This window comes from Notolepis coatsorum (assembly GCF_963971535.1).
Source record: "Notolepis coatsorum genome assembly, chromosome: 1".
Lineage (NCBI taxonomy): Eukaryota > Metazoa > Chordata > Actinopteri > Aulopiformes > Paralepididae > Notolepis > Notolepis coatsorum.
In genome coordinates, this window is record NC_140165.1 from 89,637,641 (window position 1) to 89,662,825 (window position 25,185).

The 25,185-nt window shown below is 41.7% G+C and overlaps 1 protein-coding gene across 1 annotated transcript in view; it reads left to right on the forward strand.

The window, feature by feature from the left end:
* Positions 1 to 19,053: 19,053 nt before the first annotated feature.
* The window catches only part of LOC311241725 (uncharacterized protein), a gene marked incomplete at its 3' end in the record, with an annotated part of 81,198 nt that continues 75,066 nt past the window's right edge, over positions 19,054 to 25,185 (forward strand). The window contains exon 1 of the mRNA XM_084330609.1: positions 19,054 to 19,180. The remainder of the gene's footprint in view (positions 19,181 to 25,185) is intronic.

The window sequence follows — 25,185 nt, forward strand, 5'->3', positions numbered from 1 at the left end:
TGTCAGGTTTTGATAATTGTGTAATACTTTTGATTTGAGTGTTTATGCAATTGAAGAAAACTGTAAAGACTAGAGATGAACTGTTGATTTCTTTTGTACATAGGCTGTGCATATGTTTGTTTGTTTGTTTATTTGCTTATGTGTATGATTCTTAACTGTTTTTATTTTGTTATTGGTGTATATGTGTGTATGTATGTACAGTATATGTGTATATGTGTACAGTATATATATGTGTATATATGTATATTTGTACTCCTGTTGTGGCCTCTTGGACCAGATCAATGTTTTATCTGACTAAATAAAGGTTAAATAAATAAATAAATAAATAAGAAACTAAGCCCCCAATGTTTTCTAACCCTAAAAACGCCCCTGGGCCATACGTGGGGCAGATAATGGAAATACATGAGGATCAGCTGAAGGTGAACTGTTTGGAGCAGCTTGGGGGGCAGAATGCTTGTGTGTGGCCACACATTTTCACATTTGCATTTTCTACGACCAAAATGAAATCACACAACCCCAGCAATGCAGTCGGTTTGCCATGCTTGTGAAATACGACTGGCTTCTGTTCAATCAGTACTGAGCCGGCAATAAATGTATCATTGAGGCTTGTTGTTCAGTCATTGTTCAACTAAATTGAATGTATGCCTTGAATAAAAGAAAATGTCAATGATTAATAGAATTGATAAGGAAATATTCAAGGTGCAAAGTGCAAGCATAGGGAGGGGAGGTTTGGACATTTACCGGGGCCAGTTTCGAATTGCAGCCTCCCGTAGGTGCTCTTTGAGAGCGGTTTTGAAGTTTCACATTTTTTACGGCTGTGGGTAGGGCGTTCCACATTGATGTGGCATAATTGTGAAACGTGTTTAGTCCCTTGTTTGAGCCGAATCTGGGTTGAACATTATTTGTGGAACTCCCTCTGGTGTTGTGGTTGTGGTATTTACTGACCTTTGGGAAGTATTTCGACATGTACATGGGTACCTTAGTGGTGTAGTGTATCTTGTAGACCAGGCCCATTGCAAGTAGCTGTACTCTGTCGTCTACTCTAAGCCATCCTAGGTTGTCAAAATGGGCAGGGGTGAGGTGGGTTCTAGGAGTAAGGTCAAGCAGTAGTCTGACATGTTTGTTTTGTGATGTTTGTAATCTTGTTTTTAGTGCCTTTGAGGTGCTTTGGTACCATGAGGTGCAAGCATAGTCATAGTACCCTTGAATGAGTGCTCCTGTTAGAATCTTCAGGGTATTCTTGTTTACCAGAGAGGAGATCCGGTACAAGAATCTTGTTCGTTGGTTGACTTTTTTTTATTACATTGGATGCCATCTTGTCACAGGAAAGATTTGCCTCTAGGATGGAACCCAGGTATGTAATTTCATCTTTCCTTGTGACAATATTGTCACCCACTGTAACAGAGAAGCTGTTGGTCTTGCTGAGTTTGTTATTTGATCCGAAGAGAATGGACTCTGTCAGGTGCAGATTCTGCCGAGTTCTGAGGGTTTGTTCAACCTGTAACTTGTTCTTGTCAGAGACCAGCAGGGCTGAGTCGTCCACGAACAGAAACAAGTTGCAGTCACTAGCTGATGACATGTATTTTGCATAAATTAGGAACATACAGTATGGGCTAAAGAATGGATTGCACGGAGCAAGTTGCACCCTTACTTACAATTCATTATGAATTGAAAATGGGGGACCCTGATGTAAACAAGACGCTGTACTGTATTGTACCCATTCTGCAATCTGTTAATAAAACTTTCATTAAATCAATCAATCTGCACAGTGATTTATTGAATGAACATTTTATTAACATATTGCAGAATGGGTACAATACAGTACAGCTCAATACACACAATTGTTAAGGGGATGCAGACGAGAGAAAGACTTTCGTCTTGTTTACATCAGGGTCCCCCATTTTCAATTCATAATGAATTGTAAGTAAGGGTGCAACTTGCTCCGTGCAATCCATTCTTTGTGGATCTAGCCCTATGTCTTGAACAATCTTTGGTTGTTTGTTAAATGGATTAAATCGTTCTTGCATTACGGATTGTTGTGTGGTGTGATTCATCCTAATATGGCGTGACGGCATATAATTTGGTGTGACTTTCAGAATTATGACATTAAGAAGGCTTTTTGGTAAGACATTTTCAAATCATCAATGGGACAGATGAATAACAGTGAAACAATAAAATGTTTCTAACATTTGTGTTTTTATAAGAAGGTATGCCAAAATTAATTAGAAGTAGGCCTACATAGTAACATTTTGTGCAATCGTCTTACCATGAGTTTTGATTATGAAATATAATGCAAAATGTCGGCTAACTCATTTGCACAAGGAAGAGCTAGAAATGTGTATAGTAGTGATGAGGAATGCTGATACCACACCACTTTTTTTTTTTTTTACAGAATAACCTTCATGTCACACCATAATGACAATTGTTCTCACTAGCACATTATACTAATGAAAAAAAAATTATTCCACAAAAATGATCTACAATACCACATCTTTTTTGGAAAGACAAGAGTCCGTAAAACAGAACTGAATGATTTCCATTACTCATATATGCGATTTTCTTTTCAGCCTAAAACATCAACTACCCACATACATAGCCTAATTAACACTTTCAGTGCCGTTCACGTAGAACTACGTTTCTGTCGTCCGATCGTTGAGTGCCGGAAACGTAGATCTACGTTTCTGTCACGGTATTTATTTTATTATCTATATCCATTAATAAGTCAGCGGGGCACCTTGTGCATACTGTTCTGAGTGTGTCTGAGATGGCAGACGGTATTATACCGCCCTCTATAACGCCTTCGGCCAGTAATGCACCCGGTTAGAAACGGGTTCGTTTATTTTCTATACTGAGCTGCGGCGTGGGGGCAGGTCCTAAACACTCCGGCAAAATACACGCTTCTAGGGATGGCTTGGACAACTGACCCGGCCGCCCGTTGAAGACCAATGCCCAATAACGTCGGAGGCACGATCGCTGTGGATAACTGGAATGGCGATGAGATTATTGGATTCTTTTTTTTCCATTACTTCAGAGACCAGGTAAGGACACCATATATGAAAGCTTGCGCACCGGTCTAAGCGGCATTGCATGCGTGCACAACAAAGGATAATAGTGATGATCTAGCGTTGATTTCAGGAAGATCCGATAATCAGGCGAAAAATGACAACGTGTTTATTGAATTACACAAAAATGCTGTTTTCGTGTCTTTTCCCTGGAAATGCTCAGAAGCGGCCGGACTATGTTCATATTCAAAACGGTATCAAATGGAAATGTACGGATGAAAAAAGAATCAGTTTTTTTGCACGTTGACCAGAAGCAGCTCAATGAGACTCGAGGGCGTTATTAGACCCATAGCGATACTATAAACTATAGGTTTAGTTCTACAAACTACAACTACATTTACATGGGGTTAATGAGCGGCACGGAAGTGGTCACTTCCCGGAAGGGGCGTGGCACTCAATGTGTTAACTTAAAACACAGGGAAAGAATTTTAAGACTGATGCCTAAAATAACAATGGGGTAAAGCACATTTTACTCATGAAATACAACTCACCATTCATGTTCTTATAGGATTCATTTACCCCAAAATGTTTTAAAGATAATGGATTGTGGCTTGATTCAGGCTGTGATTAAAATGGCAAAATGACAAACATGCTTCTTAAGCCAAGACGTTTAATACATTCTGTGTGTCATCCATTCTTTGTTTCTTCCAATCGATTGATTGGAACTTAAATGCAATCAGGTGTCAGCTTGTGTAGCTCAGTTTGAGAAAAACATTATAAACATTGCACTTTACAAACGATCAACTGATTGATTGTTAACAGATTGCAGAATGGGTACAATACAGTACGGCTCAATACACACAATTGTTAAGGGGATGGAGACCAGAGAAAGACGTTTGTCTTGTTTACATCAGGGTCCCCCATTTTCAATTCATAATGCTCTTTTTCATGAACTGAATAATTGCAAGACCAATGACAATGTAGCGTAATGACAAAGCCAATAAACGAATGTCACGTTACATAACGTCACGGCCAATCGACGAGCATTTGTTTACTGGCGTATGGTATTTTCTACCAGCTAGTTGGGTCCATGTGAATTGAAAATGGGGGACAATTTGGGGGATGGACGTTCACCAATAAATAATAATAATAATAACTTTATTTTTGTATAGCACTTTTCATACAGAGGTTGCAGTTCAAAGTGCTTCACAACAGTAAAAAATACAGGCATAAGCGAGCATAAAAAGATAGACAGGTAGAATCACAGTGTTTCACATTAGGATCTAGCATCCCAATAGGCTCTCCGCTTACAGTTTTCAGTAACACAAATAGTAAAAATAGTTTAAAATGATTCAGTTTAAAAATAGTCAAAAAATTATAAAATAGAACGGACATAAAAAATACAGGCATGAGCGAGCATAGCAAGATATGGCAAATCACAGTGTTTCACATTAGGATCTAGCATCCTAATAGGCTCTCTATTCAGTAATACTCCTGTAATTCCCAACATACTTCACAGTACATATTGCTGTAACTTTAGTGATATTAGATCACAGGGACACGAACCCACACTGTAACTTTAGTGATACTAGATCACAGGGACTCGAACCCACACTGTAACTTTAGTGATACTAGATCACAGGGACACGAACCCACACTGTAACTTTAGTGATACTAGATCACAGGAACTCGAACCCACACTGTAACTTTAGTGATATAGATCACAGGGACTCGAACCCACACTGTAACTTTAGTGATATTAGATCACAGGGACTCGAACCCATACTAAATAGTGGGACCTATTGCATGAACAGATAATCACAGTGTTTCACATTTGGATCTAGCAAATAATAAAAAGAGTTTAAAATGATTCAGTTTAAAAATAGTCATCAGTAAGAAGTAAAAAGTGCAATAACCGACACATGAATTTGATAGGCAGTGTATAAGAGTAGGCAGGGTAAGAATAGTGCAGGTAAATACAAGTTGTGTCAGGATATCCCTGATGTTTCCTCTTGCCACTAGGTGGTAGCAGATATCTATCAGTGAAATGCCTGAGCAAAGAGATAGGTTTTAAGCTGTCTTATAAAGATGTCTAGCGAGTTGGCTTCCCTGATGTTTTGGGGTAGTTTGTGTCATGTGAATGATTGTACTGGAAGTACAATCATGTGTGTGTCTCTAAGACCAGACCATATTAGGCGCTCATGCGCCGGAAGTAGTTAATTCCATGTATGCTACCGAAACAACGCTGTGTGTATGTGTCTACGAGAAGGATAATAAACACCACAACCTATGGAGTTAAAGCAGGTCGTCAAGAGTGTTTATTATATCGGTCATAACTTGAACATGGTGTCAGAAGTAAACCAGTGAAGATGGCCAAGTTTAACCCTCCCGACAACTTTGATTTCACTCGCCCAGAACTGTGGCCGGAGTGGAGGCAACGGTTCCAGCGCTACCGGCTAGCCACAAAGCTAGACAGGGAGGATGGACCTGTGCAGGTTAGCATGTTGCTATATGCGCTCGGCAAGGAGGCTGAGCAAGTTTTCAACACGTTGCATTTCGAGGAAAGTTGGGAGGACGTTGATGACAAGGACAACTATGTGATTGTGTTGGACAAGTTGAATCGTTATTTCACTCCGAAAGTAAACATTATCCACGAACGTGCTCGTTTTTACCTCCGCTCGCAAAAGAGGGGCGAGTCTGCGGAGGAATACATCCGGAAGCTCTACGAGCTGGCCGAGACCTGTCAGTTTGGTCCGGTGAAGATAGAAAATATTCGGGATAAACTGGTGATAGGAATCCTGGATAAAGAGATGTCAGAAAAGCTACAATTAATGGCAGATCTGACGCTGGAGAAAGCCATCGAGATGGTGAGACAGTCTGAGCAGATAAAGGGGCAAATTAGCCAACAGTCTAGAGCGGGCTCGGCAGATGCAGCATTCCTCAGTGAGGTCACACACAGCTGTTGTAACTGCGGAGATACTACATTCCTGAGTGAGGTCAGACACAATGCGCGCGCTGCGCCTTTCCAACATAACAGAGGGCGGGGAAGAGCGCGGGGCAGTGGCGGCTTCCAAGCAGCAGGTGGTGCTACAGGAACGAAGTGTTTTAGGTGTGGAAGGGACCACCCGAACAATGTGCAGTGTCCAGCCAGGCAGGCAAAGTGCAGACACTGCCAGAAGATTGGACATTTTGCCGCCGTGTGTCGCTCTGCAAGAGTGAATGAGCTGACGACAATGGAGCAGCAGGATGACAGTTACAGTGAAGGACACTTCCTTGGTGAGATAAAAACAAAATACCTCTACGTGACAGATTCCAATAGGCCATGGACTGTTGAACTGAACGTCTGTGACACTCCTCTCACTTTCAAAATTGACACTGGTGCAGACGCCAGTGTGATTTCAGATGACACCTACCATCAGCTCAAACACCTGCCCCAGTTATCCAGGGACTTCACAGCTTTCGACAGCCCCGGAGGTAGACTTGAATGTCTAGGACTGTTCACTACCACATCTAAGTACAAGGGCCGGCAATATAAGTTCAACATCCATGTGATTAAGACAGCAAATGGCAGCAACCTGTTAGGCCGTGATGTTGCGGTGGCAATGGGACTGGTGAAGAGAAAATAAAACCTGTGAGAATATGCCTGCGGGACGATGCTGTCCCATACAGCATTACCACAGCGAGGAGAGTGTCTGCTCCTCTGCTTCCCAAAGTCAAGAAGGAGCTGGAGAGGATGCTCAAGTGCGGCGTCATAGAGGAGATCAGTGAGCCAACAGAGTGGTGTGCTCCCATGGTTCCAGTCCCCAAGAAAACTGATGAGGTGAGGATCTGTGTTGATCTAAAACGACTGAACGTGGCTGTGAAGAGGGAGAGATATGTTCTGCCCACCATAGATGACATATTACCAAAGCTGGCGGAATCTCGAGTGTTCTCCCTACTCGACGCGGAAAGTGGTTTCTGGCAAATTCCACTAGAGAGAGAAACCGCTAAACTGACCACATTCATCACCCCAGTGGGTAGATTTTTTTTTAAGCGGCTTCCTTTCGGGATCTCCAGTGCACCGGAGATCTTTCAGAGAGAAATGTCTCGGCTGTTCAGAGGCCAAGAGGGAGTGGAGGTGTACATGGACGACATCCTTGTCCATGGTGCAGATGATGAGGAGCACGAGGGGAGACTCCAGAATGTTCTGCGTATCCTGGAGAGTGCAGGTCTAAAGCTCAACGACAAGAAGTGCTTTCTGCGCCAAAGGCAGCTGAGCTACTTGGGGCATCGAATTGACAGTGAGGGCATCCAGCCTGACCCCTCAAAAGTAAGCGCCATCACAGAGCTACAGCCACCAAGTGACGTGCCAGGCTTAAGAAGGTTCCTAGGCATGGTCCATTATCTCGGGCGCTTCTTGCCTAACTTATCGGAAGTGATAAAGCCACTCAACGACCTGCTGAAGTGCGAGGCTGTGTGGATGTGGGACGCAGCACAAGACAACGCATTCCACAAGGTAAAGCAACTCCTCTCCACCGCACCTACACTGGCATTCTATGATGTAAACAAACCTACCATAGTGAGTTCAGATGCAAGCAGCTACGGGCTGGGCAGTGTACTGCTACAGAGACACTCAGATGGACTGAGACCCGTTGCATTCTGTTCAAGGACACTAACTGATGCTGAGAAGCGCTACGCGCAAATAGAGAAGGAGTGTTTAGCTGCTGTTTGGGCCTGTGAACGATTTTCCACTTACCTCTATGGCCTAGACAGCTTCATAGTCCATACAGACCATAAACCGCTGGTCCCTTTGATCAACAACAAGGACCTCGATAGAGTTCCCCTGCGGTGCCAACGATTGCTGATGCGTCTGATGAAGTACAACCCCATTGCAGAGTACGTGCCTGGGAAAACACTGACAGTAGCTGACACACTTTCCAGGCAGCCATTGTCTGTAATTCTGAGTGAAGTGTCAGAACTAACCTCTGATGTTTCAGCGTTCGAGGACGCAGCTCATGCAGCGTGGCCAGTGTCGCCATCCAAACTGGACCGGATCAAGCAGGAGACGAGCGTAGACTACGACCTTCTGGTGGTGAGCAGACTGATCACAGATGGATGGCCGAAGCACGTGAGCAGTGTACCAGCACAAGGCAAAGCATATCACCACTGCTGTAACAGCCTGTCATTATCAAAGGGTCTTGTGCTGTACGGAGACCGCATCGTTATTCCTCACAGTATGAGGAAAGAGATACTCAACCGGTTGCATGACGGGCACCAGGGCATCACCAAGTGCAGGGAACGGGCACGCATGAGTGTGTGGTGGCCCGGGCTGGAGAGAGAGGTCCAGGAACTGGTGACAAAATATCCCGAGTGCATGCAGGTCAGACCTACACAGAGGAAGGAGCCTCTGATTACAACGCCACTACCACAGAGGCCCTGGCAGGCGATCGGGGCGGACATCTGTGAGTACGAGAAAGAAAACTACTTGGTAGTTGTTGACTATTATTCTCGCTACATAGAAATAGCTCATCTACCAAACATGAAGAGTGAGACCACAATTGCTCGTCTGAAAAATATCTTCGCCAGGTGGGGTTGTCCAGATGAGCTTCACACTGATAATGCTAAACAGTTCACGAGCAAGATGTTTGAGAGTTTCACTGTGACATATGACTTTAAACTCATCACCTCTAGTCCTCACTATCCTCAGGCCAACGGTGGGGCTGAGAGAGCAGTGCAGACTGCGAAGAGGATCCTATGGCAGGATGACCCGTTTCTGGCTCTCATGAGTTACAGAGCTACACCAATACAAGCCACGGGTGCCAGTCCTGCACAGCTGATGATGGGCCACCAGATCAAGACGACAGTGCCTACAGTCGATAAAGTGCTGTTGCCTGTGTGGCCCGACTTCGCTAAGGTGCGTGAAGCTGACGCCAGGGCGAAAAGGAGCTACAGGCATGCTTACAACCGACGCTATGGTGCCAGAGCACTAACACCTCTCAGGCCAGGGCAGAGCGTGGCAGTGAAACTCGACGGTGAGTCCGGCTGGACGACAGCAGCAACAGTTCAGCAGCCACACTCAGCTCCGAGGTCCTATCTGATCCAGACAGACCACGGGACCTTGCGGAGGAACAGGCGCCACCTACGACCTACATTCCTTCCTGGAGAGGCAGAGGACATGCAGGCGAGCGAGCAACCATCGCCACCCCAGCTTACACCTCCGAGTGACGTCACGCCGCTCTGCACCCCGTCCTATCTGGAGCGGAGGAAAGCCATGGTGATCGACGACGACGACGTAGACGACGAGATCATCATCGGGGTTTCGGCTCTTGGAGGGGCCGTATCACCTGCTAGGGAGCCTGTTTCCCCTGTTCGTGAGACTGTCCCGGCGCCGGCAGGGCCTGAGAATCGTCTTCCAGAACCAGCTCGGGTGACTTCCAGGGGCAGAGTCATCCGTCCACCTGAGAGATTTAAAGACTTTGTGTGTTATTAGACATGTGGCTTGCCTCAATGGAGCAGAATAACCTCCGGCAGCTACAGAGGTGACTGGGTTGTCTACCCCATACCCTCAGTAAAAAAAAAAAAAAAAGTAACACACAATGTTGGTTAATGTTCTATTGTGACTTTCTCTGTTAAAAGAAAAGGGGGAAAAGGGGAAAGGAAGTATTGTTATGATGACACTTTGGTTAATGGCACTTTTCTATTTATTATTATAGCACTTTGATTAATGGCACTTTTCTATTTAAAAAGAATGAACTGATTGATATTGTGGTTACAGTATTACCTTGCACTTCTAAGAGCTCAGATTATTTGCTCGTTTGAGAGGACACTGCACTAATTTTGTATTCAACAGTATACACTGTGTCTGACTCAAAGAAGGGGAGATGTCATGTGAATGATTGTACTGGAAGTACAATCATGTGTGTGTCTCTAAGACCAGACCATATTAGGCGCTCATGCGCCGGAAGTAGTTAATTCCATGTATGCTACCGAAACAACGCTGTGTGTATGTGTCTACGAGAAGGATAATAAACACCACAACCTATGGAGTTAAAGCAGGTCGTCAAGAGTGTTTATTATATCGGTCATAACTTGAACAGTTTGTTCCATAGTTTTGGGGCATAGTTGATAAAGGCTGCATTACCGATCCTCTTTTGACTGCTTCTGGGAGCCTCTAGTAGTCCAGCAGCTGATGATCGCAGTGTTCTTGCTGGTGTGTAATTTATTAGAGTGTTGGCGATGTAGCTAGGTCCCTGTCCATTTAGAGCTTTGTATGTAAGGAGAAGGACCTTAAAGTCAATTCTAAATGTTACAGGAAGCCAGTGTAAAGCAGCTAAGACTGGACTAATGTGCTCTCTCCTTTTGGTTCTAGTTAGCAGTCGGGCTGCAGAGTTTTGGATTAGCTGAAGCCTCTCTGTGGTTTTCTTAGGGAGACCTGTGAAAAGTGCATTACAGTAGTCTACCCGGCTAGATATGAATGGATGAATTAGCTTCTCAGCATCGTTCTGATTAATAAATGGTCGTACTTTTGCTATATTTCTGAGATGGAAGAACGATGTTTTCGTCACTTTGCTAATATGAGAATTGAAGTTCAGTTCTGAATCTATGATAACCCCAAGACTAGTGACCTCAGATTTGATCCAAATGTCACTATGAATTGAAAATGGGGGACCCTGATGTAAACAAGACAAACGTCTTTCTCTGGTTTGCATCCCCTTAACAATTGTGTGTATTGAGCTGTAGGCCTACTGTATTTGTACCCATTCTGCAATCTGTTTAATAAAGTATTCATTCATTCATTAATTTGTCAACCCATAAACCGCTCGGCCGTTTCGCTGCCAATTTAAAAAAACATTTTAAACAGAGTGGGCGAAACGATACAATTCACGATCCAGGTTTTATAAAACAATTATAGTCTTGTTCTATGGGTCCCCGTCATGTTCGAATAACTGTCGTGCTACAAACAACCTTGTTGTTTTGTGGTTTAAAAAATGTGTTTTAAATGAATGAAGGTAAAAATTGCTAACGTTACAACTTACTCAAATCCGGTGGAAATATCCCGCTAAATCGATTATCACAACTTTGATCCGGCGATAGAATTACGGGATGTAATGTTAGTGTACACGTTTTGCAGGTCTTTGGAAAATTACACTCTACAAAACGACAATGATGGCGTCATTTCAAACTAGATTAAATAATGGATTATACTTCCGGTCTAAAATGGACTAGAAATATCAAAATAAAAGTCTTCTTATTCTTCTTCTTTTCTATTTTATTGGCGGTTGGCAATCACTTTTCATGAGCATTACCACCATCTACTGATAAGGAGTGTGGATCTGGATGTTTTAAATCCTATAAAAGAAACCCGTTCTCAGAAAATAAAATAAACTCTTCAGACAAACGTCTCCAGAATTTCTTTGCAATATGTCAGTTATTTTTAGTGCAATCTTTTCACTCTGCAATTTCCTGATAAGAACTGTTCTTTGTCGTTGATATAATGGACACTGTTCTACGACATGTTCCACTGTTTCTTGACTAACACCGCACTCACATAGCCCATTAGTATGCTTTTTTAACTTTACTAACGTACTGTTCAACCCTGCATGTCCCAACCTCATGTAACGGAGGTACCGCGAGTATATCCACAGTCACGATGGACTTCAAGTGTTGTGAAGTGACTGTGGCACGTAGCGGTACTGCAAGTAAACTCACTCCCCCTTAAAAGGCATACAGTTACCAAGAAGTGAATTCACCTCTTGGTATAGTGGTCTGCGATGTTGCCCGCGGCGGGGGAGACCGGGGTTCAACTCCCACCCAGGGCATGTCAAATAGGAGCGGTTTCACTCATTCTTGTAAAAATTTCCTCTTCTTGCTTGTTTAGTAGCCCTACTCCAACCCACCCTTTTTTGAACCCCATAAAACCATCTCCCTGTCCTCTCATTATCCCACATGACTTTCCATTTTTCCTTAGCCTTTAGTTTGACTATACTTTGGAATAATTTCAGCTGTACTACTCTGTATATTTATTTTGACTCGAGGAAGTTCACAAGCCTTTTTGGCCAATTTATCCGCCAACTCATTCTCATTCTCATACACGGTGGTGTAGTGGTTAACACTGTCGCCTCACAGCAAGAAGGTCCAGGATTCGATTCCCGCTTGGGGACCAGGTTTCCATGATGCCAGGTACCCAGGTGGGGTATCTCCCAGGCCTTTCTGTGTGGAGTTTGCATGTTCTCCCCGTGCTCGCAAGGGTTTCCCCCCCGATAAGATAAACCCAATGGAAAAACATGCACAACAACAGATCGCTAACGCTGTGGCGTCCTTGACGAAGACGGACAGGAGCACTTGGATTGGTCCCCTCGCGCTCACGTTGACGCCTGTCTGCTCCCGGCTGCCCTTGGGGGGGAAGGACGACGGGATGGGTTAATCGCAGAGATGAATCGCATCAGCGATCCTACAGACAATGCATGCGTGTGTGTTCCGGTGTGTGTGTGTTGTGGATAATAGCCAATGCCAATTAAAGACCTCTGAGCAGGTCCTGCATTATTATTATTCTCACTCATTCTGCACTATTTCCAGCACAATGTCCAGCCTTGACTGGGACACAACATCTCAAATATTTATCAATGAAGACATTGAGTCCGATGCAATTTACCTTTCTCAAGGCCACGCCCCCCTAGGTTACTGTTGCTACGTCCGACAAGCTAAGAGCCAGAATTTGGCACAACACCGGATATGTTCAACAGGTGTTGACATCATGGAGGGTCTCCGTAACATATCCGTCGCCTTAACAGACTCATTTTGGAGCAATAACGCTGCAATATCCTCCAGGGCCCTATTCCCCGTACCTGGTTCAACTAAGTCGATCAAGAGTCCCATTATCCAGATTCAATTAACCCGATGTTTGAATCCGGGATTTTCCTGTTCCTCGAACGCTGATTCAGTCTCGTTCATTTGAACCAGACATGAGACTCAGGATAATTGCGCGCGGCCGCTTCAGCTGAAAAGACAGCAGATGTCGATCGCAGAAATCCTGATTTTCTAACGGCATTGATTGATTGATTTAAAACTTTATTAACAGATTGCAGAATGGGTACAATGCAGTACGGCTCAATAGCCTCGCCGACAAGTTAAATGCATAATCTATAGGCTAATTTTAAGTCCCTCATTACCCCAATCAATCAGATTATATTTCTTTAAACGTGCCTGCTGGCAGTAGGCTTATGGATTGAATAATCAAATGAGATCTTGCTAGCGAAAATAATTAGTTCAACTCTTTCAGAATAACGATACGGCTCTCTTATCCATTGATGGATGTATGGTGGATGTTCTATTTATCTGCACTGTGGTGTGATGGTTGGTCCTTATGCCTTTCACGCGGACGACCCGCGTTCGAATCCCCCCTTTTTCTATTTTTGGTTTTTCTTTTTGCAATGTAAATGCTTCAATTTGGTGCACTTTGAGAGCTATATAAAGAATAACATCCTCAATGCATGTAGATTTATAATATTTTAACTTAAAACTAGGCTAATTTTGCGGATATTCATTAATATTATATTCCAAAAAAAATATATTGGAAACGCAGGGTTTCGAACTATGGTCGTCCGCTTGACAGGAGTGAGCACTAGCCGTTGCACCACTGTGCCAGACGGGATATATCAATTGTGTATCCGTCAATGGACAAGAGACCCGTGTTTCGAATATTTTTCTTTTGAATGAAGTTTTATCTCTTTATTCTCAAATGCATTAATGTGACGTCAACGGCTCATTCAATTGCTCAAATCCGTCAAACAGCGCATCTCATCAGACATTTTAATCCCAGTTACAATATCACAATAACGTGTGAGTGATGATACAATTCAACAATTCTCAGATTCCTCGTAATTCATAATCCACAAAAACCACAATCCACGCATAGACACTTCAATTTTATGCTTGAATGAAACACAATCCAGGCGCTCCGTTAAGCAAATCTACAGCGGAGAATATATGAAACTAATCAGAGCCAAACGGCCGATAGGTTTCATCCATTAAAAATACCCCCGCGGGATTCACATTTGCAATGCGGCGTTATTAAAATAACCACATGCAGCGTGTATCGCAATATCTAATAATATATACTACTGTCTCCACAAATCATGTTAAACCCAGATTCGGCTCAAACAAGGGACTAAACACGTTTCGCAATTATGCCACATCAATGTGGAACGCCCTACCCAAAGCTGTAAAGGAATGTGAATCACTACCCACTTTCAAAAACACTCTCAAAGAACACCTACGGGAGACTGCAATTCGAAACTGGCCCATGTAAATGTCCTAACCCAACCCCCTCCAATGTACAGTAAATTACCAAGTATGGTTGTCAATATTCCAATGTACAGTTTTGCTTGTACAGTTGTACAGTGTTCCCCCCCCCCCACCCCTCCTGCCCAACCCCCCCACTACCCCCCCCCCACCCCCCCACCCCACCCACCGAACCACCTCCAATGTACAGCCCCCCCCCCACCCACCCCACCTACCCACAGTCCCGGCGCCATGGGCGGGCATTAGGGGGCCGGGCCCGCCCACTGAGTCAGCTGTGCCCACCCTGGTAATTTTATTTTTTTTGTCAATCAAAGTCAACTATCCAAATCCTTAGTCGGGGACAGCCCTAGTGGGCACTGGTGTCAACAACAACACTACTGAAGCTAGCACGGCACTCTGTGAGAATTCGTTTTCTACCCTCAAGATTGTCTTTACAGAACATCGCCTTAGTATGCTTCATTGACGCAACTAAGGCCAATTTAATTCAGTTGGCATTTGAGAAGGACTTAACAAAAAAGTTCAGGAATGAGTGGAGGGGCAGTGTTTTAAGAAGATTTCACTCTGTCCCCAAACACTGCTTGCCTCTCTACTTATGATGGTGATTAGCCTGTGGAGGAATTTTGTTTGCTTTTTTATGCACCTTATTTTTGTCAGTTCAGTTCAGTTTGTCAGTGAATTCAGAAGTGTTGAGTTTGCATGTTCTCCCCGTGCTCGCAAGGGTTTCCCCCCCGATAAGATAAACCCAATGGAAAAACATGCACAACAACAGATCGCTAACGCTGTGGCGTCCTTGACGAAGACGGACAGGAGCACTTGGATTGGTCCCCTGGCGCGGCTCACGTTGACGCCTGTCTGCTCCCAGCTGCCCTTGGGGGGGGAAGGACGACGGGATGGGTTAATCGCAGAGACTAATCGCATCGGCGATTCTAAAGAGACAATGCATGCGTGTGTGTTCCGGTGTGTGTGCTAAAAAAAAAAAACGAACCGCTGTGTGTACCGCTAAAACATTGAGTGTCGTTGCATGCCGAATAAAGACCTCTGCAACAGGTCCTGCATTATTATTATTATTATTATTATTATTATTATTATATATATACTTGAGTAGCCTCCAGCTCCAGCAAGGATTCTCCGGCCCTGCAGCTAGACCCTATATTCAGCTAGACCCTACATTCAGCATGCAAGGATTCTCCGGCGATGCAGCTGGACCCTATTTATAACGTTACTGTTCTTTTGTCAAATCACATTCAACATGCCCTCAGCTAGAATACGCATTCAATCAATGTTATAAGACATTGATATCAGGAGCTATCTGTAGCTACTGCTAGCCCGGTAGATAACGTTAAGACAATTTAGTTTACTGGGACAGATAAGATCTAACGTGAGCTAGCTAAGCTAGCTAACGAGGGAACGGAGGTATTATGCACTCGAGTCGACTATTGCTGGAGCATTTGTTGATATCAGCAGCTATCAGTAGCTAGCCAGCTAGATACCGTTAGACAATGCCTCGTCATGTATTAAACTAAAAGTGAATCGTTGACTGGGTCATTGTTTAAACAGTAACGGTAGCTCAGCCCGCATATCGCAATGGTGGCGTTTCAGGAAGTAAACAAGCCAAATGAGAGCTTCCGATTGGTCATTTGCTTTCTTTCTCATGAAACCAGTCACGTCACTCTACTGTGATTGGACCGTTGACTTGAGTGCAATGTGGGACTTGTAGTTTTTTAACGATCTCGCGGCGGAGAAAAAAAAGACGAGAGCGGCTATAATCTGTACTCGCACAATCAAAATAAGAGTATCGTTATGAACTACACGTCTACACGCCACACGGCGGGCAGCCCTCTAAGTGTCAAGCGCCAAAGGTAAAAACTGACCGCCCCTGGCGGGCGGCGGGCTTTAGTTTCGGTCCCTGACAGTGCTGTTTAAAAAGTAAGAGTCCAGGAAGATGGTAACTGTCACTCTGTGCTCAGTGATGCAGTGAGGCACAGTGATGCATTGTATAGTCTGATGGCTGTCGGAATGAAGGACTTCCTGTGCCGTTCAGTGCTGCATTTAGGTAGTAGTGTGAGCCTATAACATGCTCCTCCTGTCAGCCAAGTCTGTGTATAGTGGGTGGGAGGGGTTTTCCCTGATGGCCTGGAGCTTAGCAAGGTTCCTCCTCTCCGCCACCCTCGCTAGAGTCCAGCTCCACCCCAACCACGCTACTGGCCTTCTTGACCATCTTATCCAGCCTGTTTGTGTCCCCTGCTCTCAGTCCGCTGCCCCAGCAGGTCTGTTATATATATCCGTTCAGTCTGTTTTTGTATAAGTGAAAGTTCTTAAGATAGAGAGAAATTAGATTTTTCAATTGCTGTTTAGTTCAGCACCGTGGGCAGCGCCAAGCAAGCCACAGTGCCGCTGTCCCAGCTGAAACGTATAAAAGGGAACCTGTGTTGAAAAACCATTGTGCCCCCCCGAGAACATTTTATGCCCCCCCACTAATTTGTTTCTGCAGCCTGGTCTGCCTACCCAACCTCCCCCAATGTACAGTTTTTACGTCAAATGTATATACTCTTTTCTGGACTCTTTTTGTATCACAAACAGTACTGTATTTGCAAATCTGTATGTCATAAATGTATAGATGTAGCAGTACTGTCTATCTGTATGTCATGTATGTCATATATGTCCTGATGAATTGAAAATGGGGGACCCAGATGTAAACAAGACGAAAGTCTTTCTCTGGTCTGCATCCCCTTAACAATTGTGTGTATTGAGCTGTACTGTATTGTACCCATTCTGCAATCTGTTAATAAAGTTTTCAATCAATCAATCAATCAATTCATCTACGTATGAGAGGGTGGAGTCCAGTATGACACCCAGGTTGCGGACTTCTGGGGAAGGGTGGACTTCTGGTAGTAGTGGTCTCAGTTGCAACATAATATGTACATATGAACTCAGAACATTCCCCTGGGTGCCTTCAGTGTCATCTGATTGTCTGTGGAGCAGTTTCAGACTTTATACTTGATGACATCACAAGTTTCTTTTTTAACACAGTTTTTGGATTTGGGAGAGAGTTGCTCATTTTCACTAGTATTTTAGTACCATCTTAGACTAGAGGAATAACATTCTGAAATTGGGTAGGTTGACCGATTGACCTTCTGCCACAGGCGAGTCCGTCTTATTACATGTTTACTTGATTACATGCTTAATCAAAGATCCCCGCTTTCTAGTCTTGCACAAGGACCAATCAGCATGGGTATAGGTGGGTTAATTTTCCATTGATGGGGATTTGATTGGCTGTTTTTAAATAAAGTGCGGCCGCAGGATTAATAACATTAATAACCATGAAACAAATATACTAATTAAAATGGTTGGACCTGCGATATTTGTACTTTGTACTTTGTAGGTCTGCATTTTAAATGTAAGGAGTAAAAAGTATGTTTTTTTCTTTTCTCTGAAATGTAATTGAGTAAAAGTATACAAACCTATTAATACTAGTAAAGTACAAATCCCCCAAAACAGTACTTATGTATTGTAACGAAGTACAATTACTCAAGTACTTTACACCCCTGCCCTCAACCCTGGAAATAAGCTAAAGTGATCCCACTACCTAAGGATGCTAGGAATGCCTTTACTGGCTGTAACAGCCGACCAATAAGCTTGTCATGTTCTTAACAAACACAATGCTATTTCTCTGTTAACAATCTGACAAGTGACCACTCCAACACGCATATAGAGAGGGCCACTCAACAGCTACCTCACTTACACAAATTACTGAAAGAAATTGATAAAAAGGACATTGCGGGAGCGGTGTTGTTAGATTTTAGTGCTTCATTCGATGTGGTTTGACCACAAACTACTATTGAATAAACTCATATTATGGCGTTGCACCGACTGCTTTATCATGGATAGAATGCTGTCTATCCAATAGGACTCAAAGAGTTTTCTTTATTGGCAGCTTTTCAGATGCTAGACATGTTGAGAGTGAAGTTCCACAAGGAAGTTTGCTTGGCCCTTTACTTATCTCTATTTTACTAATGATTTTCCATTTGCTTTTAAAAAAGCACATGTGTCCATGTATTCTGATGATGCAACAATATACACGAAAGCACCCACCGTTAATGAACCTTGAACAAAATCAGATAATTTGAATTGCAAAGAATTGCAAACAGTACTAGAATGGGTTACCAGCAACCAACTAGTCTTAAACATACCAAAAACTAAAAGCATTGTACAGTATTTGCTTCAAATGATCTGTTGAGCTTTAAACCTCAGCTGAACCTGATATTAAACAATGTAGCTGTTGAGCAAGAAGAAGAAACAAAGCTTCTTGGTCTTATTTTAGATTGTAACTTGTTGTGGAGGGGACATATAGATTATGTTGTTGCATTATCCATGCAAGCATCTAAGTCCAAGTTTCTCTTAGTGCTCTGGTGTGCATTTTTGCTGACTGCAAAGTTACATAACCACTAAAGATCAGTTGTTATTCAAAACGTTTATCGTGCCTTTATTTTTAAGGCTAAATCGTTAAACCGGAAGTGATCCCGTGGCCAAGTGTTGCTGCCTTGACGGAGCTGTCATCGGACAGGTCCGTTTTCCACGACCAAATAATGCAGTGATTGATTGGTGCAAAATACTTCCGAGAACCCACCTCCTCTCTATATTCCTTGAGCCCATTGGGGGAAAACAAATGCCGATCAAGTAACCAGGAAGTCCACTATATTCAAGCCATTTTGATTTTCACCGATCGATGTTTTGACACAACATACGGACTGTGGCTTTGTTTTCCAGCTACTTTTACTTGCGGGATTGCTGCAGAAAAACACACTGGCCTACAAGATATCACGGAGAATAGTTATGTTACTGATATTGTTTTGAGATTCTACACCACGTGGCCCTTCTCAAGTGTTGCCGTTGAGTTGGTAAGAAAAGATCAGAGGCTGAAACACAGAAATATATCTACTAACCTCTTTGCTAATGATCACTCTCCTACACAGCTGTTCTAGCTGATATCCATAATTATAGTCAGATATAAAACAGTAGTCGATGCGACATTACATCGTGTACATCCTGGGTATTGTTGACAATTTCTGGGGTGGTCAGCGGGTTGTGTCTTAATTGTCCAACCAGAACACTCCAGACCTGCATGGTAAAGGGCCTCCCAGTGTCCTAACAAAGGATTTATCTTGACCATTTCCAAGGCGTCAGGGTGACATTCTTTCACGTTCAATTTATTTTAGATTTGTAACTTTTTGTATTTTCTTTTACATAAATATATAATGCTATATGTTTTGTAATGCTATGCCTACGGCGTTCTCTTCAGCAGGATTTAAGGCTCCATTACAATCAAATTAGTCAATTAATTTGAATAATTGTTGCAGCCCTACATATTTTAACTACGATCTTGAGACATTGGGGACATGAGGTAATCCAAACAGCAAGAGCATGTCATTCATGGTCTCATAGTTACACAGGGGAGAAAACAAACGTTTTGGCTTACCAGCCAACTGGCGAGTACTACTGCGGTCAAGTGAGCCGTCTTTTGCTTTTGCGTGGTCAAGTGAGCCGCTCTTGTTTTTCGAGTGCGCGATTAGTTCCAGGTTTACGGTAATGCATTAAAACAAGCCTGGGACGCTGTTGTAATGAACCGACGTGACTTTTGAACACAGTCTCACAAGTAGATCTTACAGAAATACTTAATATGACATTGAATGCGCATCGAATCAATAGGACGTTTAGTCTAATCAATAGGACGTTTCGTATGTGCAGTATTATTGAACATCGAATCAATAGGACGCGCAGTATATTCGATCACTAAACTAAAGCTACAGACAATTCCACAGAGGAACACTTCCGGTGAGGATTTCAAAGTAAAGGATGGCATGTGGTTCATTTCTATTATTTCATAAGTAGTTTATTACACTGCCATGTTTGTACTTAATACTTCTCAAGACTACTTGCACAAATAATATTAACTACTTTTACTGTGTACTTTGAGTAATTTGAGTTTCAAAGTCCTTTTTATAGAACAATGAGTATTTTCGACTAACTTTGATGTGGGATAAAAAAAGATTTTCCCATAAGCACTTTATGAAACTGCCATGGTTGTACTTAGTACCTCTTAGACTACTTGTACAAATTATATGAAATATTTTTACTGTGTACTTTTTGAGTAATTTCAGTTTTAAAGTCCTCAGAATCAGCATTTTCGACTAACTTTGATGTTGGATAAAAACAATTCTTCCCATAAGCACTTTATGAAACTGCCATGGTTGTACTTAGTACCTCTTAGACTACCTGTACAAATTATATGAAATATTTTTACTGTGTACTTTTTGAGTAATTTGAGTTTCAAAGTCCCCAGAATCAGCATTTTCGACTAACTTTGATGTGGGATAAAAAAAGATTTTCCCATAAGCACTTTATGAAACTGCCATGGTTGTACTTAGTACCTCTTAGACTACCTGTACAAATTATATGAAATATTTTTACTGTGTACTTTTTGAGTAATTTCAGTTTCAAAGTCCCCAGAATCAGCATTTTCGACTAACTTTGATGTGGGATAAAAAAAGATTTTCCCATAAGCACCTTATGAAACTGCCATGGTTGTACTTAGTACCTCTTAGACTACGTGTACAAATTATATGAAATATTTTTACTGTGTACTTTTTGAGTAATTTCAGTTTTAAAGTCCTCAGAATCAGCATTTTCGACTAACTTTGATGTGGGATAAAAAAAGATTTTCCCATAAGCACTTGATGAAACTGCCATGGTTGTACTTAGTACCTCTTAGACTACCTGTACAAATTATATGAAATATTTTTACTGTGTACTTTTTGAGTAATTTCAGTTTCAAAGTCCCCAGAATCAGCATTTTCGACTAACTTTGATGTGGGATAAAAAAAGATTTTCCCATAAGCACCCTATGAAACTGCCATGGTTGTACTTAGTACCTCTTAGACTACGTGTACAAATTATATGAAATATTTTTACTGTGTACTTTTTGAGTAATTTCAGTTTCAAAGTCCCCAGAATCAGCATTTTCGACTAACTTTGATGTGGGATAAAAAAAGATTTTCCCATAAGCACCTTATGAAACTGCCATGGTTGTACTTAGTACCTCTTAGACTACCTGTACAAATTATATGAAATATTTTTACTGTGTACTTTTTGAGTAATTTGAGTTTCAAAGTCCTCAGAATCAGCATTTTCGACTAACTTTGATGTTGGATAAAAACAATTCTTCCCATAAGCACTTTATGAAACTGCCATGGTTGTACTTAGTACCTCTTAGACTACCTGTACAAATTATATGAAATATTTTTACTGTGTACTTTTTGAGTAATTTCAGTTTCAAAGTCCCCAGAATCAGCATTTTCGACTAACTTTGATGTGGGATAAAAAAAGATTTTCCCATAAGCACCTGATGAAACTGCCATGGTTGTACTTAGTACCTCTTAGACTACCTGTACAAATTATATGAAATATTTTTACTGTGTACTTTTTGAGTAATTTGAGTTTCAAAGTCCCCAGAATCAGCATTTTCGACTAACTTTGATGTGGGATAAAAAAAGATTTTCCCATAAGCACCTTATGAAACTGCCATGGTTGTACTTAGTACCTCTTAGACTACCTGTACAAATTATATGAAATATTTTTACTGTGTACTTTTTGAGTAATTTGAGATTCAAAGTCCCCAGAATCAGCATTTTCGACTAACTTTGATGTGGGATAAAAAAAGATTTTCCCATAAGCACCTTATGAAACTGCCATGGTTGTACTTAGTACCTCTTAGACTACGTGTACAAATTATATGAAATATTTTTACTGTGTACTTTTTGAGTAATTTCAGTTTCAAAGTCCCCAGAATCAGCATTTTCGACTAACTTTGATGTGGGATAAAAAAAGATTTTCCCTTAAGCACCTTATGAAACTGCCATGGTTGTACTTAGTACCTCTTAGACTACGTGTACAAATTATATGAAATATTTTTACTGTGTACTTTTTGAGTAATTTCAGTTTCAAAGTCCCCAGAATCAGCATTTTCGACTAACTTTGATGTGGGATAAAAAAAGATTTTCCCATAAGCACCTTATGAAACTGCCATGGTTGTACTTAGTACCTCTTAGACTACGTGTACAAATTATATGAAATATTTTTACTGTGTACTTTTTGAGTAATTTCAGTTTCAAAGTCCCCAGAATCAGCATTTTCGACTAACTTTGATGTGGGATAAAAAAAGATTTTCCCATAAGCACTTTATGAAACTGCCATGGTTGTACTTAGTACTTGGGTTTAGATTTTTCCTTTTTCCTTTTAATTAACATTTCTATTTCGAGGTCGATTCCATGCCGTATGAGTAAAATTTTAACATTTGGTTATTACTCTGGATATAAAATTAACATAGACAAAACAGAGGCACTGGCTATTGGGGGGAACATTTCTCAACAGGCCATATCCCTCTTCCCTTTTAAATGGCCAAGTACTGGTATTAAATATTTAGGCATACCATAACACCCACATTTGACCAATTTGTATAAAGCCAAGTACACGAGGCTTATCAATAAGATCAGAGAGGACGTGGATAGATGGACTGTTCTGCCTCTTTCCTTGATAGGGAGGGTGGAAATAATCAGAATGAACATACTCCCTAGACTACTGTATCCGTTTCTAATGCTGGCCATCCCAATTGGTAACCACACTTTTACTAAATTTACTAAATCAATTACTCTCACGTTTAATATGGCAGGGGAAATTACCTAGTGCGTTTTAAAACATTACAGCTGGCCAAGCATGGTCGAGATTTACGATACAAATATGGAGAGCGGTCCAGAAAGAGTTCAGTTTGCCTTTAACATCGGGCCTGACCTCAATTGGTTTCATTGGGGACTTTACACCATCAACTCTGGATGCAGGATTCAGTGGATGGAGGACAAAGGGTCTGAAATTTGTTTACCAATTTATTCACTCCGGCCAGCTTAAATCCTTCCAACAACTCAGAGTGGAGTTTAGCCTTCCTAGTACTGACTTTTTCAGATGTCTCCAATTAAGGCATTTTTTTGAAAACCAGGAAGATTGGGACAAAAAATTCGACACCCTTCTCCAATAGAACGCTTTATAGCTAATATACAAATTGATGCTTCAAAACAAAAAATTCGTTCTAAATTATATCAAAACCTAATATCAATGAACCCCAACGACTCGCTATACATTAAGTTGAAGTGGGAGGCTGAGCTCCAACAGGAGATCTCACAAGAAGAGGAGTGGTTCGATGTTTGTACTGAATTACATAAGGTGACTAATTCTAACTCCTGGAGAGAATATATATGGAAGGTCATTAGTATGTTTTTCAAGACCCCCTTATTGACTGCTAAAGCAGGTACAACTCCCACAAGCCAATGCTGGAGGGGATGTGGTGAACAAATTAACCATACATTTTCTGGACATGCCCAAAATTATGTCACTTCTGGGTACGGTGACCAGGTGTCCCCCTTTTGGTTGTACTGTTTCCACCATTTGAGACCGCGTCCCACGTATTGAGAGGATGTCCCTCTTTTCGAAGCAAAAATCGAACACAAGACATTCCTGTCAAGTGATAAAGTTTGAATATTTAAAACAGATGTTAGGTGGTAACAAGCCGGCTGCCAGTGCCAAGATGAATGTGGAGAGATATAATTCTGTATTTAATTTGTATTTATTTTGATTTAACCTTAATCTATTCGGTGAAGACGAGTTATTCTAATACAAAAATTTACATTATCTATCTGTCCCACTTTGTCCCACCAAAATCTTACTGTTGTCCTGCTTTTGGACTTTTTGCATTCAGGGATGTAAAAAAAAGTATTCGACATGGACATCCCACAAGATTTCAAAACTGCCATCCTCGGAGTCATAACGGAGGGCATTGAGGGAAGGAAAAGTGTGTATCTTCTTCAAATACTGTTAACTGCTGCCAAGAAAATTATCACACAGTCCCCCAACACATAACCAATGGCTAAACAAAGTTAAAGAAATTCAGGACATGGAGAGGATGACTCATCTGATCAGGTTGCAAGGTGAACAGTTCGATATAAAGTGGGCTTGTATAGAGCGTATAGGGCTATAAAGGCACTGCATTATATTTATTTTCATCTTATTTCCCATTTGATTGTCATTTTCTTTAAAAAATGTGTTTGATTTATCTCACCAGTAATACTTACCAATGTACAGTTTTGCTTGTAGTGTTCCCCACCCACCCCGCCTAACCAAACCCCCCCCCACGACTCCACCCCACCTACCCAACCTCCTCCAATGTACGTCTTTTTTACGTCAAATGTATATACTCTCTTTTCTGGACTCAACAGTACTGTATTTTTTTATCTGCAAATTCTGGTGTACCTGTTTTTCTTTTTCTTTTTATGTTTCCCCCACGCCCCTTCCCCAAGCATAGCAGTCTCGGTACAGACATGATGTTAAACGTGTTGTAAAGTATATCTGCATATCTGTACTGTCTTGATTTTATGCTGAATAAAAAAATATGATGAACATTTCTATTTCACAATGACATTGCAATTCTAAATGATTGAATCAATACAATAGTTTTAGCAAAAAGTCATGAACATGTAGTTGTGGAATGACTGTTTTTGATTATCTAGCACAAATGAACAGGGTTGGTTCATTATACTTTTAGACTGCATTGTCAAAATTTCACGAAACACAGTGAAAATTATTTTTGGATGTATTGCAAGAAGATATTTTAACTTTTACCTTTAAAACAGTATAACTGTAGTAGCATGTGCCAATATTAGAGTTTTTATAGTTTGTTTTTTAACTTTTGTTTTGGCTTTTGATGTTCAACTTACCTAGGTTGCTTTGATGTTGCAATAAAAACACACATACAAGCATCTTTGAAATTAGCATGATGTATTTGAAATACAAAATTACTATT